The following is a 15000-nucleotide window of genomic DNA, read 5'->3' on the forward strand; positions in this document are numbered from 1 at the left end:
ATTCTTTCTAATACATACAGCACCACAATTAAATATTCTTTCCAATGCATACAGCACCCTACAGTACCACAATTAAATATTCTTTCCAATGCATACAGCACCATACAGCACCACAATTAAATATTTTTCCCATGCATGCATCAATGTTGTTTTCTTACTCTGATACTAACTCCATGTTTGTGCTATGCTGAAATAGGGGGATACTTAATCTTGCTTAAAAAAACAAGAATTCCTCTACTGCCAAGGTAAAGTAATCTGTGAGTTAATATATTCCCACATTGGTGGGGGTGTACCCACCTGCAGCAAACCTTTGATGTATTTAACAATGTTCACTGTTCAAATATTAAACAGTGTTTCTAGCTTTCAGAAGTGTGCATTTTATTTAAACTCTTCTACCAATAATTTGTATAATTAGTATTCAAAACTTTTATGTTCACTATAAAAACATTATGGCAATCCCATGTCACTATATTGAAAAAAAACACTTGGCCAACATTGGGAATTTGTGCTTTTCCCACTGTAGTGCAATCATGGAGTTTGTATATTTAGTTATGGGGTGTGAGGGGCACAGCCCCCCACATTGGGGGGTGTGGGGGGCAAAGCACCCACTTTGTAGGGTTTGAAAGTTTGTTTTGCTTTTCTTTGGCCTAGTGGTTTTTTTCCCCGGGAAAAAAATTTCACTGAAGTGGCCATTTGGTGCTTAGTGTTTTCGCCGTTTATGTGTAGATGAAAATGTGTTTGATGAACACATCTTTCGATCACATAATATAAGCCCCTGCTTCATCCAGTCCCCCAGAATGGGCATGGATCTTACCTCACCCAGCCCCCCCCCATTAAGTACCTGAACCACTAATCAAATCCAGGGTGCTTGGGCCATAGGCAGGGCTGTATTCTTCAATGCCACCAGCGATGTCTGTTTATAGCTCTCGATGGTTTTCCCATTTTGCTGATGCTTGCCCTTTACACAGGTTCTTAGGTGTGCACCAGGATAATGACCACCAGAGCCTTTATAAGCCTAGCCATGCATCCCAGTTTTTTGAGCATTAGAGGTTAATGTAAGGGGTACATGTAATCTAAGGTATGCTTTATAGACTGCATCTGTAAGTTCAAAACATAGGTGCTAGACCTGGGACTGGAGTGAATTTCTGATTACCCATCTACTGATCCAGACTACACATGAATAGGGATAGAGAAGAACTGTGCTTCACATGCATGGGAAGCCTGTTCCAGAGAAGAGAAATTCTCTGAGACACATACCTCGACCCAGCATGTCCTATTTATGTAGCAAGCAAAATTAAAGTCCCTAGATTGATGCTATTGGTTTTGTGGATTTACAAAGAGTCCACCAGAGTGGGATCCAGGGATAACTTGTATTCCAGACACAGATCACCTTTCGACAGTATGTAGGAAACCAACTATAGAGATAGGGTTTTAAGGCACTCTGCATAGGACCCTGTATTCATTTTGTGTGGAACCTCTGTAGCTGTTGTAGTTGCTGCACGTGCCTGGTCAGGTACATGGAAAACAGGCCATTATACTCAATGATGGGTCTGATAAAGGCCGAATAAAGTGGCAGTATAACTTCCTTAGACCTGGATGCCATGCCCTTAATTATGAGTTGGGCGATATAGAATTTTTTTTACTACCTTACCCACATGTTGGTCAAAGACCAGATTGCTGTCTACATATGTTCCCAGTCCCCTGACTACTGGGTCAACTCTTAGGAGTGTCTTATCGGTGAAGTAATTACCCTGGGTGATAGTTTTCCCAAAAGGCACTATAATGCTTTCTTGGCATTGAGTTTTAATCCCTGACTTTGGCACCAGTCATTTGTCTGTGTTAGACCTTCTTGTAAGATGTTTGTGTCAGGGGGGAAATCTATGACAGCTCCCTGTTTGCAGTCATCTGGGAACTTGGTCATATAAAGGATCCTGACATTAGCCTTTAAATTTGAAAAGTAGATGCCAAATAGGAGTGGTCCCAATATGGAGCCCCAAGGTACCCCACTAATGAACGGTCTCTTATTGGCGATGATCTCACTAATCCTTACTTTCTTGAACCAGCTGGCAATTCAGTGAGATATGTAGGGGTTTATGCCCAGTTCAATGAGGTTGTCAACTATACCCATGTGGAAAAATGTACTAAATGCCCTAGCCAGGTCCAGGTAGGTGGTATGCACTGTTTTCACTTCATCCACTGCTTTGCTGACCTTCTCAAACCTTCTCTTGACAAAGTCGAACTGGGTTGGGCCTGCTGTCTAAAGATTGCCTGTGTCCCTATTGATCATTTCCATTATAATTAATTCCATGGCTTTGCATATTAGACTGGTCAGACTAATAGGTCTGTAGTTTCAAGGGTTGGTTGATGGTCCACCCTTCTGAGGTGAGATAACTGTTGCAGTTCTCCCTTCCATTACTACAAAGCCTTTTTTGAGGCTATAGTTGAAAAATGACTCAAGTGGTCAGATAAGTCATGTTTCAAGCTATTAAGGAGGTGTACCATGATATTGTTGGGGCCCATCGAGCCTTTGTTTTTTGGCATTAGTGAGCACCACCAGGACCTGCTTCCTGTTAAAAGTTGGGGGATTATGCTAATAGGTATTTCATGGAGGGATCAGGGAGGAGTGGGTATTGGAGTAAAGTCTGAGATGAATTTGTCAGCCAGCAAATTTGCTAGCTGTGCTTAGACAAGGTGGCATTATTGACCACCGGTTTGGCACACTGATGTGTGCTCTCTTTGATGTTTTTGACATAGCTGTAGAAGGCCTTGTGGATGTCTTTAGCCTGTCAGCCAATTGGCCTTGTTGGACTTAATTAGTCCTGTTAGTTTCTTGTTTAGTTTAATTAGAGAGCTCCTATCATTAGAAGAGTTGCTCTTCCCGATTTTAGCCATAACTTTTTCCTTTTGTTATATAAACTAATAAGGTTAGAATTTCAACAGTGTGGTTTGCTTTTGGAATTTGTTTTGGGCTTACTTCTAGTAGGTACAGCAGCCTCTATACAGCCATTTACATGGTTGTAACAGGGTCTCTGTGAACAATTCCACATTGGTTGCTGTAAATGCTGGGTTTTGACAAACTATCACTTAATAGGATGTAGATTGCTTTGGAATAGTTTCTGTTACAAGGTTTGCTGGAATTACTGAGTTGATTCTTGTTTCAAAGGAGGCAGATTTTCGGGGGATGGGGTGCAGCTCTTCTCCGTATTGTTGAGTACCAGGTCCAATATGTTTAAACCTCTGGTGGGTGTTCGCACTATCTGGTCAAGGTTACCAACTATCTGGTCAAGGTTATTTGTTAATGAAGTCCAGGAATTGTTATGCTTGTGATTTTGAGGCAAGGTATGTTTCCTAGTCTATAAAGGGGAAGTTAAAGTCTCTCATGAATAGGGTATTTGGTTTAATGGTGAGTGTCTCCAATAGGTCTGGGTATGAGCTATGGGATTTTAGGGATATCTAAGGACACAGAGGGTGACCTATAGGTTGCTAGGGTATTGTTTGGGACTTTCTTTGTGGTGATTTGCACATGGATAAATTTCAGGGCATCATCATTTTTAACCAATGTAGAATTATGCTTGTTGGTAATGTAGACTGAGACAGCTCCACCTGTTGTCTCTGTGCAGCTGATTGTGTAAATGTATTGAAGCCTTGACCTGCAGGAGTATTTTCTGGGGATTTAAACCCTGTCATGGTAATGGCACAAATTTCTATATTCTGCAGAGTGAGGTGAGCTTGTAATAACATTGTATTAAAGAAGGATTGCCTAAAAGACTCTAAGGGTGAGGATAAAGTTTTAGTCAATATGTGAAAGCCTGGGTGAAACCAGTGCAGACCATCCTTTGCAAAGCAGAAGCAAAGTGGCTTGTTAACCATGTTCACCCATAAAAAATACTGAATCCTCCTTGAAAGACACCAGAAACCAAGCCAATTACTGAAGTCAGTCATATTGTTTTCATACTTTGGCATCATCCTTGGTGAAGTATGGCTCAGGTCATTAATGCCCACAGGGACTATGACAGAATTGTACTGGTACCTCTGGTGTAGTGACTTGAATGTGTACATAACTTGGTGGATCCCACCTCCGGATAAACAACTGTCATCTTCTCTTTGTTCAGTGTGGTGAGTGGGGCATCTGTGTGTCATACAATGGCGTCCCCTGTGACAACAGTCCTGGGTAATGTGCCTGTTTACCTTATGGGTTTTGCTGTTGGGGCTCCACTGGGTGTAGGTGTACTTATGGTGTTTGGTGTTGCTTTTAGTGAGTGCATTAAAGATTGCTGAGGATAAGTGTTGCTGTTTATAGGCTTAGGAGGTCTTTCTTTGAGGTTTGGGAAGTTTCCTTCTAAGTGCCTCAGCATAAGTTGGTCTATGAGTGTAGTGGACAGGCCATGTGGCAGATGTAGTGTGTATGCACTTGACAACCTTGTTTGCATGTGACATTTTTCTCTCCAGTGAAATTGTCTACATGCATCTTTTGCATAGTATGTTTGTTTCTTTATGGATGACATGGTTGTCTGTGAACATGAGACAATTGCAACATTAATAACATTTTCTTATGAATGATTCCAGAAGTAGGGTCAGTTGTTATGTCTGGGATACCTTATGGGATGATATTTATGAATGTCTGTTTTTTTTTTTTGTTTTTTAGTTTCAACACTGTAAGAAAATCATTGGGCTACATAAGATAGGACAGTTTCCTGGGATGCTTTTGGGTTACTTATGCTAAATATAGTTCTACAATTATTGTATCCTTCTTTAATACAATGTTATTTCATGGTTATGGCCTTGGATCAGGATTGTGGTATATATAGCTCTTTCTAAGGCTTCTGACAGTGTTCCACATAATGTAATTATTGATGCAATGCACGAAAAGGTGATAAATCCATGCATTATATGTTGGGTCTCAAATTGGCTGAGTTGGAGGAAGCAGCTAGTTATAATTAATAATTATCTATATAACGGGGCTGAAGTGCTTAAAGGGATCCTGCAAGGCTCAGTATTGGGCCCAATATTATTTAACAGAGTTATTTTCTCAGATACCAAAGCATTCCTCTATCTGGATGGCAAAATACACTGATGATATCAAATTTGGACAAGTTATAATATCATCAAGGGATACAGAAGAATGTAATCTGTACTTGAGTAAAGTAGCTTATTGGTTAAATTAAAATGTGGACCACTGGTAGTTGGGCTGGTAGAATGATATACATGATAAAAACTGGGAGGTAGAAAAGACGGATCACTCTAAGAAGGAACACTTGTTGGCTAATGAAGAGGGTAACAGGGCAGTTATCATAGCCAGGACCAAGGCATCAGAGGCACCTGACAGCCTCTAGAAAGTGACTCAACAGATGGCAGAAAGAAACTCTATCAGCTGACAAGACAAAGACAAAAAGATAAAGAAGACAGTAATCAGACACCCTTCTTAAGGGATGCCAATAACAACCTGATCACAAGTCGAAAGGACATCAAAGGTAGATGGAAGGAATATTTCCAGCATCTTCTGAATGAAGAAAACTCACAGAAGCTGTACTACCCCAGCCTACAGCGAGAGAAGAAGAGGAACCCACCACTGAAGTACTAAGAACAGCACTAAGGAAAATGAAGTCAAGGAAAGCAGCGGGTCAGATGAGGTCACAGCAGATACGATGAAGGTGCTGGGTGAGACAGGTGCGAAAAGGGTCCTGAGACTACTCATGGCAGTAAGGAGAGAAAAGTGTATCTCAGATGACTGCAAAATAAGCATACTAGTGAAAGTGTGGTCTGTGGGTACAGAAATGTGTGGTGCACATACTCAGTCAACAGGTAAACAAAACTGAGATAAGTCATATACTTCATTTGTGGGCCCATACCTCTCTCTCAACTGTACAGATTTTTGCAGAATGTCCAGATTTTTGACTCTTGTTTTTGGTGTATCCCTCACAAAATCTTTGGTTTTCTGGCAAATCACTGACGATTAAAGTTTGAAAATAATGACAGACATCATACCTCTCAACTTGGAAACATCAAAAATCTGGACAAAGGCCTATGAAAAGTAGGTAGAACTAGCCAATAATCTGGATGCCAATCAGCATAAAATTTGCATGCACAGTAGTGTAACTCTGCCCACTGCAATGGACTTATGGGATACCAACATAAAGACTGAAGTCACTAAATAATAATAAATAATGGCAGACATTTGAATTTCAGACTTCATATCCCTCAGAAAATACATAATACTGCAAAACCTGTTATTCTACCAACTGAGATTACAGGAGCAATATTTAAAATCTGTCCTTATTTTTGGGCCTTTGTCCCAACATTATTTTTGGCTTTGTCCAGACTTCTTGCTCTGAGATTTAGAGGTATGTTTCAGTCTTAAAATGACAGCTCAAGCCTCAACATAGTAGATATGGTGAAAAGCTGCATAGCAGAGAGATGCAAAATCAGAACACCAAACCCAGTTTTTCGCTGGAGGTTGGAGGTTAGCAGCCAGCGGGAGTGAGTTGTGTTGCAACCCCCCTCCCTGGTTTATAGTAGGTACGTTGTTATTTTAATCAAGGCAGGGTAAAACCAGACACTATGGATAGGAATAGGTCTGGACTACTTGTTGCTGAAATATTTTGCCCTGCTGTTTGTTGTCATCTGCAGCACCTAAACTGTAGTGGAGGAAGAATGACTGAATCTGCAGTTAGCCGTTGCTACAAGCTTGTGGAGCGTATCAGGGAATAAAAGGGCATTCAGATAGAAGGGCTTAATGGGCCGCAGTAGAACAATAATCTGTTACTGCGTTTATGGCCAGAAAGCTTTTCTAGTAGGAAATTCCAGACTGCACAATGTAAGCAGCAAAAATAAAACTTTAAACTACATTTAAGAAACTAAATAAATAAAAGCTCAATATTTGTTAGTGATGTTGTCATTATTCAATGTGGACTACACATAAAATATGAACCATCCATTTTCCTGTTATTTGGATTGTTTAATTTAAGCACCAAGCCTACATACCTCTGAAATGTACCTCAAGGCGAAGAACATTACTCACTTTCAGTCTACAAAACTAAAGTACACGTTTCACACTGTCGCAGGTTGCAGCTCTAGTGGCATCAAGATGTGATGGATCACATTTAAAATTGCTCCAACAACTAACTTACCTTGCAACTGTCTGATTAATAATGAAAATAGTAATTTAAAGGGACCAGTCGGAATTTTATGGCAACCTTGGATTTTGACTTAGAATTTGTAATTTTCCAGCTAATTCAGGACAGCTGAGAGGTATGACAAACATTTGAGTTTCTGACTTCATACCCTTCAGAAAACTAATGCTAATGCAAAACACATTATTCTTACAACTTCTTACATTTATAAGGGCAATATGGAAAAATTGTCCCTATTTTTGGGCCATTATTTATGGCTATGGCCAGATGTCTTGTAAGATGTTGAGAGTGATGGTTGGGCCTTGAACCTCAGTTTTCCTGAATACCATTCTATTGCCAGCTGTGCTACTCAGCAACTCTGTTCTCCATCCAGACTTCAGTCTTTTTCATTTCACAAATCATAGGTTCATAGGTGTGTACTAGGCTAATGGCCCTGGAGCCTATATAAGCCTAGCCCAAGAAGATTCCCTGGCATCATGCCGCCCAAAGTTAGTTGCCAGTGCCTCTGTGAAGCAAGGCCACTGAAGTGATCCCTGAGTTGAACTTCCTATTGCCCACCCACTTGTCAAGATTTTTCTTAAAGAGGGCCAGTGAAGTGCTCTGCTTGACATGAATGGGAAGTTTGTTCCAGAGTATGGGAAGTCTCTGGGTTATGAACCTGTCCCTCCAGCATGTTCTGTTTATTGTGTTAATGAGGTTAAGGCCCCTGGAGCGCGTGGCATGGAGGGATTGAGATTTCTTTAGGTGTACCATATCTAGCAGCTCTGGGTGAGACATGGCTTTGTAGGTCAAGCAGAGATCGCCTCTAAGTAGGCGATGAGACATTAGAGTATAGCTGGAGTTTTTTGAGTCTGTCTGTATAGGGCATGTGTCGAAAGCCTAAGATCCTCTTAGTGAGGTATTTGTGTGGCCTTTCCAGTTGTTGTAGGTGTCTAGTGAGGTACATACTAAATGGGGTGCTGTATTCTATAATAGGTCTAATGAGGAACGAGTAGAGAGGGATTATGACCTCTTTCTTCCTGGATGAGAAACCTTTGATAATGAGATGTGCCACATAGAAGGACTTTCTGAGTACAGTGGCAATGTGGTTATCAAAGGAGAGGTTGCTGTCAGCCTGTGTCCCCAGGTCTCTTATCACACCTTCAATGTTTAGTGGACTACTGCCTATGTGGTAGTTCATGGGCACTGACTATGTCCCAAAGGGAATAACAATGTACTTTTTGGCATTGAGCTTAAGGCCAGGGTTCTGGCACCAGTCATTGGTGTCAGTGAGGCCTTTTTGTAGAATGTCTGCATCAGTTTGAGAATCAATAATGGTTCCCAGTTTGCAATCATCTGCGATCTTGGTCAGCCAGAGTCCCTTTGTGTTGGCTTGAACTTCTGAGAAGTAGATGCCAAATAGTAAAGGACCTAGGACTGATCCCTGTGAGACACCACTTGTAACTGGTCAGTAGTCAGATTTGGAGTCCACTACTTTCACAGTGTGGGTTCTATCAGTGAGCCAGTTGGCAACCCATCTTATTACATAGGGGTTTATGCCTAGTTTAGTGAGTCTATCTATGATTCCTGAGTGAGGGATGGTGTTGAAGGCCTTGGCAAGATCTAGGTATGCTACTTCATGGAAAACAAGTAGTGACTAGAGTATACATACACATGTGTGTGGTGTGCATATACAGTCAGACAGGTACACTAGCTATGAAAAAAATCATGCGTCTAAAATAATCCTTGAAAACCAGACATTTCAGAAAAACCATTCTGTTTCTCTACCAGTTGTATCACTAAAGACTGGTATATTGAAGAGGACCTTAAACTCTCTAAAGGCGCAACCTGTTGGCATGCAAATATTGACTCAGTGCTTGCACATGTGTGCATGCGTTGTTGACAAAGCATTATATAACATGAGACAGATTTATGTTTTCAAGCTAGGATTTGAACCCAGACCCTCCAGATTATTTTCTTTGTACTTCTAATTGTGTCAGTATAGCAGATGAGAACTGTATACTAATATGGGTGGTGTACCTATGATGTCAAACAGGTAAGAAAAATGAAACATGATTTAGTGTCTCTTCTGACCATTTGTGTGTCAAGAAAGGCATAAAATAAATCTTTTCATAGGCAGTTAGTAGTACAGTAAAAAAAATTCTTTGAAAGCATGTAAGACTTGGGTTGAAGTGAACGGTAGCATTATCTAACTGTACCACATCAACAATATTCTGTAAAATGCAAGCTGCTTTCATTATTACATTATTTGCTTATCAAAACTCTTTCTTTCCTTCCTAAATTAGCAGTTTCCCTCTCCTGACATCTTATACGAGACTTATCTTTGCATTTCATCCAGGCTACCATGACAATTGCATCTTGGCATGAAGAAGCTCGGCTCTAAAATGGCTGGTGTAGGCCTTTCAGGAGACTCTCATTTTATTCTTATGATTTAGTTGGGTTGAGCAGGTTGTTTCCCTAGACGACAAGGGTCTTTTTTCATTCAAGATCTGCTTACAATGACAGAGTAGAACTGAATTATGTAGCTACATACAAATGTTGACTAAGTAAGCATATTAAATGTGAAACTGCAAAAATTTAACCTGTAAGTGGCAAATCATGCACCCACACAAGTCTCTCAACACAAAATACCGTTTCAACTCTGTCACTGTCCATGTTGGAGTGAATGATTTGAGATGTACCTCTCTGGACTATATGAAGGGAGACATGAAGGAACTCTCTAATTATGTGCCCTAGACAGGTATGTCCCTAGCCCTAAACAGCATTCTACCTTCATCCAAGATGATGCCACAATATAAACAAAAAATGCTCAACTTCAAAATTGGTTTACTTTCTGCTATCAGTCTAGGGGGATCCAGTATCTGTCAGCCTGGAACTACATAGTTGACAAGCCATGCTGCTTTGCCAGAGAGGGTCTGTACCCATCTCCTCTAGGCTTTTGGATACTGGCAAAGGTGTTTGTCACCACCATAGTGCCTTTTTTTAGGCAAAGTCAAAACAACAAAATTTCCAAAGCAACAAAATCCACTTGATGCAAACTCAAGGTACTGCTATGTAATGCTAGGAGTCTAAACAGGAAGCTGCAGTGCCTGGAAGCACTCCTAACCTTGGAAGATTCTGACATCTGTGCAGTCACTGAGATATGGTTTAAGGGTGCAGAGAGCACCCCAGTCATACAAGACTATCATGTCTTCCTCACATTTAGACCTCAAAATGAACGTGAAAGAAACAAAGTGTATCCATCTTTAAAGCCAAGTACACCTCGAGACTATCCAAATCTGTATGACTCTCATGAACTACTCCATGTCCGATTAACTATAGGAAAAATACCTTACCACATAATTGCTAATTATAGGTCCCCCACTATGAACCAGGAAAATGGATTTACTGGAATTACTTGCCATACAACACAACACCTTAGTCATGCATGATTTCAACTATCCTTCCATCAACTTGGTGACATACATGAGTGCAAAAATACTTGCCCAGAGGTTCCTGTACTTTGTCAATTAAAATGCTCTGGAACAGATAGCCTACACCCCCACAAAGGGCTAAAATTTCCTAGACATATACTCACCAACATGGGAAGTCACTGCACCCCCAACCCCCCCCCCCCAACCATGTGAGGCCTTCCCTGGTAAGATCAGACTATTAAACTCTCCCATTCAAAGTAACTCTTGGACCTGACACCCCCACAGGAGCTAAAACACTTTTCTAAAGCAAACTACAGACTACAAAGAGCTGGTATAAAATGCTTTATACTCCTGCTTTCACAGACAACAATGACTCCTATACACAAGTGTACTCAGATGCCCTGTATAAACATTTAAGTGATTGTATAGATTCGGCTATACCTGAACTGATCAAAACCTTAAATCATGGTTTGTGACTGCAAAAAAGCAAGCCATCCTGGTGGACCTCAAGTATAAACAGGTTATATAACAAGAGAAAGAAACTGATGGCTAAGAATAAAAGGGAACTGACTTAGCAAAAGAAAAATTTCCTCCACAGTTTGAACAAGTAAATCAAAAATCTTGTAAAATCCTCTAAAGCTAATTACAGAGCTAAAATAGCATCCCAAGCTAAGGATAACCATAAAGCATTCTTTTAACTACATCCATATCTACAAGGGAATGCCCAGCTATGTGCCAAACTAGTAGTAGTTGGTACCACTCATAATGCACTGGTGAAAACTGCCAATCTGCTAGCTGACAGGTTTGGTGCAAACTTCACCCCCTGGCCCCGTTGGTCATACCCCAAAGTGTACCTGACAGCAGTTCTCTGCCTAGTATCTCTAGATATCAGGTCAGATCTGAGCTCTCTAAACCTAAAAACATGGCCTCAGTGGGACCATATAACATCCCAGGTTGCTTACTAAGCAATCTAAAACAGGACCTAGCAGACCCACTTGGCATTCTCTTTAACCATAGCCTGAGAACTGGCTTTGTTCCAGCGGATTGGAGAACAGCAACTGTATTCCCTTTGCACAAAGGGGGTCCATCAACTGACCCTGGAAACTATAGACCCATAAGGCTAACCAGTCTCATATGCAAAGCCATGTAAAGAATCATCATGGACCTTATCTATAAGGACATAGGTGATATTCAAACTCTAGACCCAACCCAATTTGGCTTTATTAATGGCAGATCATGCTTATTAAACCTAGTAGACTTCTTCGAGAAAGTCACCAAAGCCTTGGATGAAGGTAAGACAGTGGATACTGTCTATCTTGACCTGGCCAAAGAGTTTGATACAATCCCCCGCTCAAAAATCATTGAGAAACTCTCCTAGATGGGCATTAACCTTTACGTCACTAGATGGACAGCCAATTGGCTCACTGACAGAACACATACTGTCAAAGTTGGTGACTCCACCTCTACCAGTAGACCTTTCACCAGTGGCATACCGTAAGGACCTGTGCTAGGCCCTTTATTGTTCAGAATCTATTTCATGGAAGTCCACGCTTAAGTAGACATTGGCCACTACGTTTCCACAATGGTAAGGAAAGACCTCTATGTTACACATCTCATAAGTAAGGGCATCGCATTCAGGTCTAAGGATGTTATAACTGCAGTATACTAGACCCTCATCAGAACACTAATAGAGTACAATGCTCTATTTTGCATGTATTTCACCAGACACCTGCAGCAGCTGGAGAGACCACAGAGGATTCTCAACAAGAAAATGCAGAGCCTCCAAACCATGATGTATGGGGATAGACTGAAAGCTCCGTCACTGTATTATATAGGTTGCTGAGAGATGACTTGTATCTGGCCTACAGGGCAGTCTCTGACCCTGCCCTGATAGAAATGCTGCACATCCGCAAATCTAATGGCAAAATATTCTCTCACTCTAGGGATCTTAACCTAGCCTGTGACATTAACAGAACATGCTGAAGAGACAGATATATCTCCCAGAGATTGCTGCTCCTCTGGAATAAACTTCCAATTCATGTGAAACAGAACTCTTCACTGACCGTATTCAAGTGCAACTTGGGACAAATAGATGGGTGACCGCAAATTTACCCCAGGGGTGGCATTCATGTCCCTCATGGACAGGGGTAGTTGGTGTTAACCATAGACTCACTCTGCAAATTATGTCCACCTAATAAGAACCATTGAGGCAACTTGGGATTAATGTGTCTAGGCTTGTAAGAACTGTAGGGCCACTAACCCAAATAACCTCCTATGAACCTATAAAATCAGGCTGTTTTTCAGGACTGTAAGTAAGACTGACAGAACAGAGCCTTTCCATCACATGAACGATAAAAGAAAGTAAGGGTTGTAGATATTTTTGGCCCATTCCTCTATGCTGGTCATTGAGCCTCAGCCCTCACAGCTACTCTGTAGGCCCATTCTTTCTTCCCCTCTGTCCTGTTTATTCCCTGTGGATGAGAGCTGAGCTAACTGGGAGTCGTAACCCTCATCCATGTGCTTAGTGAGAAGGTGATTCTGCTGTAATCCCTAACCTTCATCAACACAACCCTGAATGTGGTCAAAGGCTTGTCATTAAATGAAATCCATGACTGGCAGGCTTAGGCATAATCAACATGTTGCCCACTTGTAGGCTGCACATATGTGACATCCTTAGACTCCACCAGAGCTTTAACCACACCTTTAAATAGACTCAGTTTTGTTCAAACCTCCCCCTCCAAGACAAGGTGGGCAGGCAAAGCCTTGTCATTCCTTTCCTCTCCTACTCTAGCCTCAGCAAGTCCCAGGTTGCTGATCAAGCTCAGGTCATGTGGGTTAAGTCACAGCTTTATCTATGCTGTGCCAATAAAGTCAGGTCACATGGGTTAAGTCAGAGCTTTATCTATGCTGTGCCAATAAAGTCAGGTCACATGGGTTAAGTCAGAGCTTTATCTATGCTGTGCCAATAAAGTCAGGTCACATGGGTTAAGTCAGAGCTTTATCTATGCTGTGCCAATAAAGTCAGGTTACATGGGTTAAGTCAGAGCTTTATCTATGTTGTGCCAATAACGTCAGGTTACATGGGTTGTTAGAGCTTTATCTTTGCTGTGCCAATAAAGTCAGGCCACATGGGTTAAGTCAGAACTTTATCTATGCTGTGCCAATATCAAAAAAGTCAGGTCACATGGGTTAAGTGAGAGCTTTATCTATGTTGCATCAATAAAGCCGGGTCACATGGGTTAAGTCAGAGTTTTATCTGTGCTGTGTCAATAAAGTTAGGTCACATGGGTTAAGTCAGAGCTTTATCTGTGCTGTGTTAATAAAGTCAAGTCACATGGGTTAAGTCAGAGCTATATCTGCGCTGTGCCAATAAAGTCAGGTCACATGCATTGTCAGAACTTTATCTATGCTGTGTCAATAAAGTCAGGTCACATGGGTTAAGTCAGAGCTTTATCTATGTTGCACCAATAAAGCCAAGTCACATGGGTTAAGTCAGAGCTTTATCTATGTTGCACCAATAAAGCCAGGTCATATGGGTTAAGTCAGAGCTTTATCTGTGCTCTATCAATAAAGTCAGGCCACATGGGTTAGGTCAGAGCTTTATCTATGCTGTGCCAATGAAGCCAGGTCACATGGGTTACATCAGAGCTTTGTCTGTGCTGTGCCAATAAAGTCAGGTCACATTTGTTTAGTCAGAGCTATATTTATGCTGTGTCAATAAAGTCAGGTCACATGGGTTTAGTCGGAACTTATCTGTGCTGTGCCAATAAAGCCAGGTCACATGGGTTAAGTCAGAGCTTTATCTATGTTGTGTCAATAAAGCCAGGTCACATGGGTTAAGTCAGAGCTTTATCTATGCTGTGCTAATAAAGTCAGGTGAAATGAGTTAAGTCAGAGCTTTATCTGTGATGCTCCAATAAAGCCAGGTCACATGGGTTAAGTCACAGCTTTATGTATGCTGTGTCAGTGAAGTCTGGTCACATGGGTTAAGTTAGAGCTTTATCTATACTGTGTCAATAAATCAGGTCACATGGGTTAATTCAGAGCTTTATCTATGTTGCACCAATAAAGTCAGGTCACATGGGTTAAGTCAGAGCTTTATCTATGCTGTGCCAATAAAGTCAGGTCACATGGGTTAAGTCAGAGGTTTATCTGTGCTGTGCCAATAAAGTCAGGTCACATTTGTTAAGTTAGAGCTTTATCTATGTTGCACCAATAAAGTCAGGTCATGTGGGTTAAGTTAGAGCTTTATCTGTGTTGCGCCCAATAAAGTCAGGTCACAGGGATTAAGTTAGAGCTTTATCTGTATTGCGCCAATAAAGTCAGGTCACCTGGGTAAATTCAGAGCTTTATCTTTGTTGTGCCAATAAAGCCAGGTCACATGGGTTAATTCAGAGCTTTATCTATGCTGTGCCAATAAAGCCAGGTCATACGGGTAAAGTCTGAGCTTTATCTAT

The sequence above is a fragment of the Protopterus annectens genome, chromosome 14.part0 (genome assembly GCF_019279795.1).
Source record: "Protopterus annectens isolate FY-2018-M chromosome 14.part0, PAN1.0, whole genome shotgun sequence".
Taxonomy (NCBI): domain Eukaryota; kingdom Metazoa; phylum Chordata; order Ceratodontiformes; family Protopteridae; genus Protopterus; species Protopterus annectens.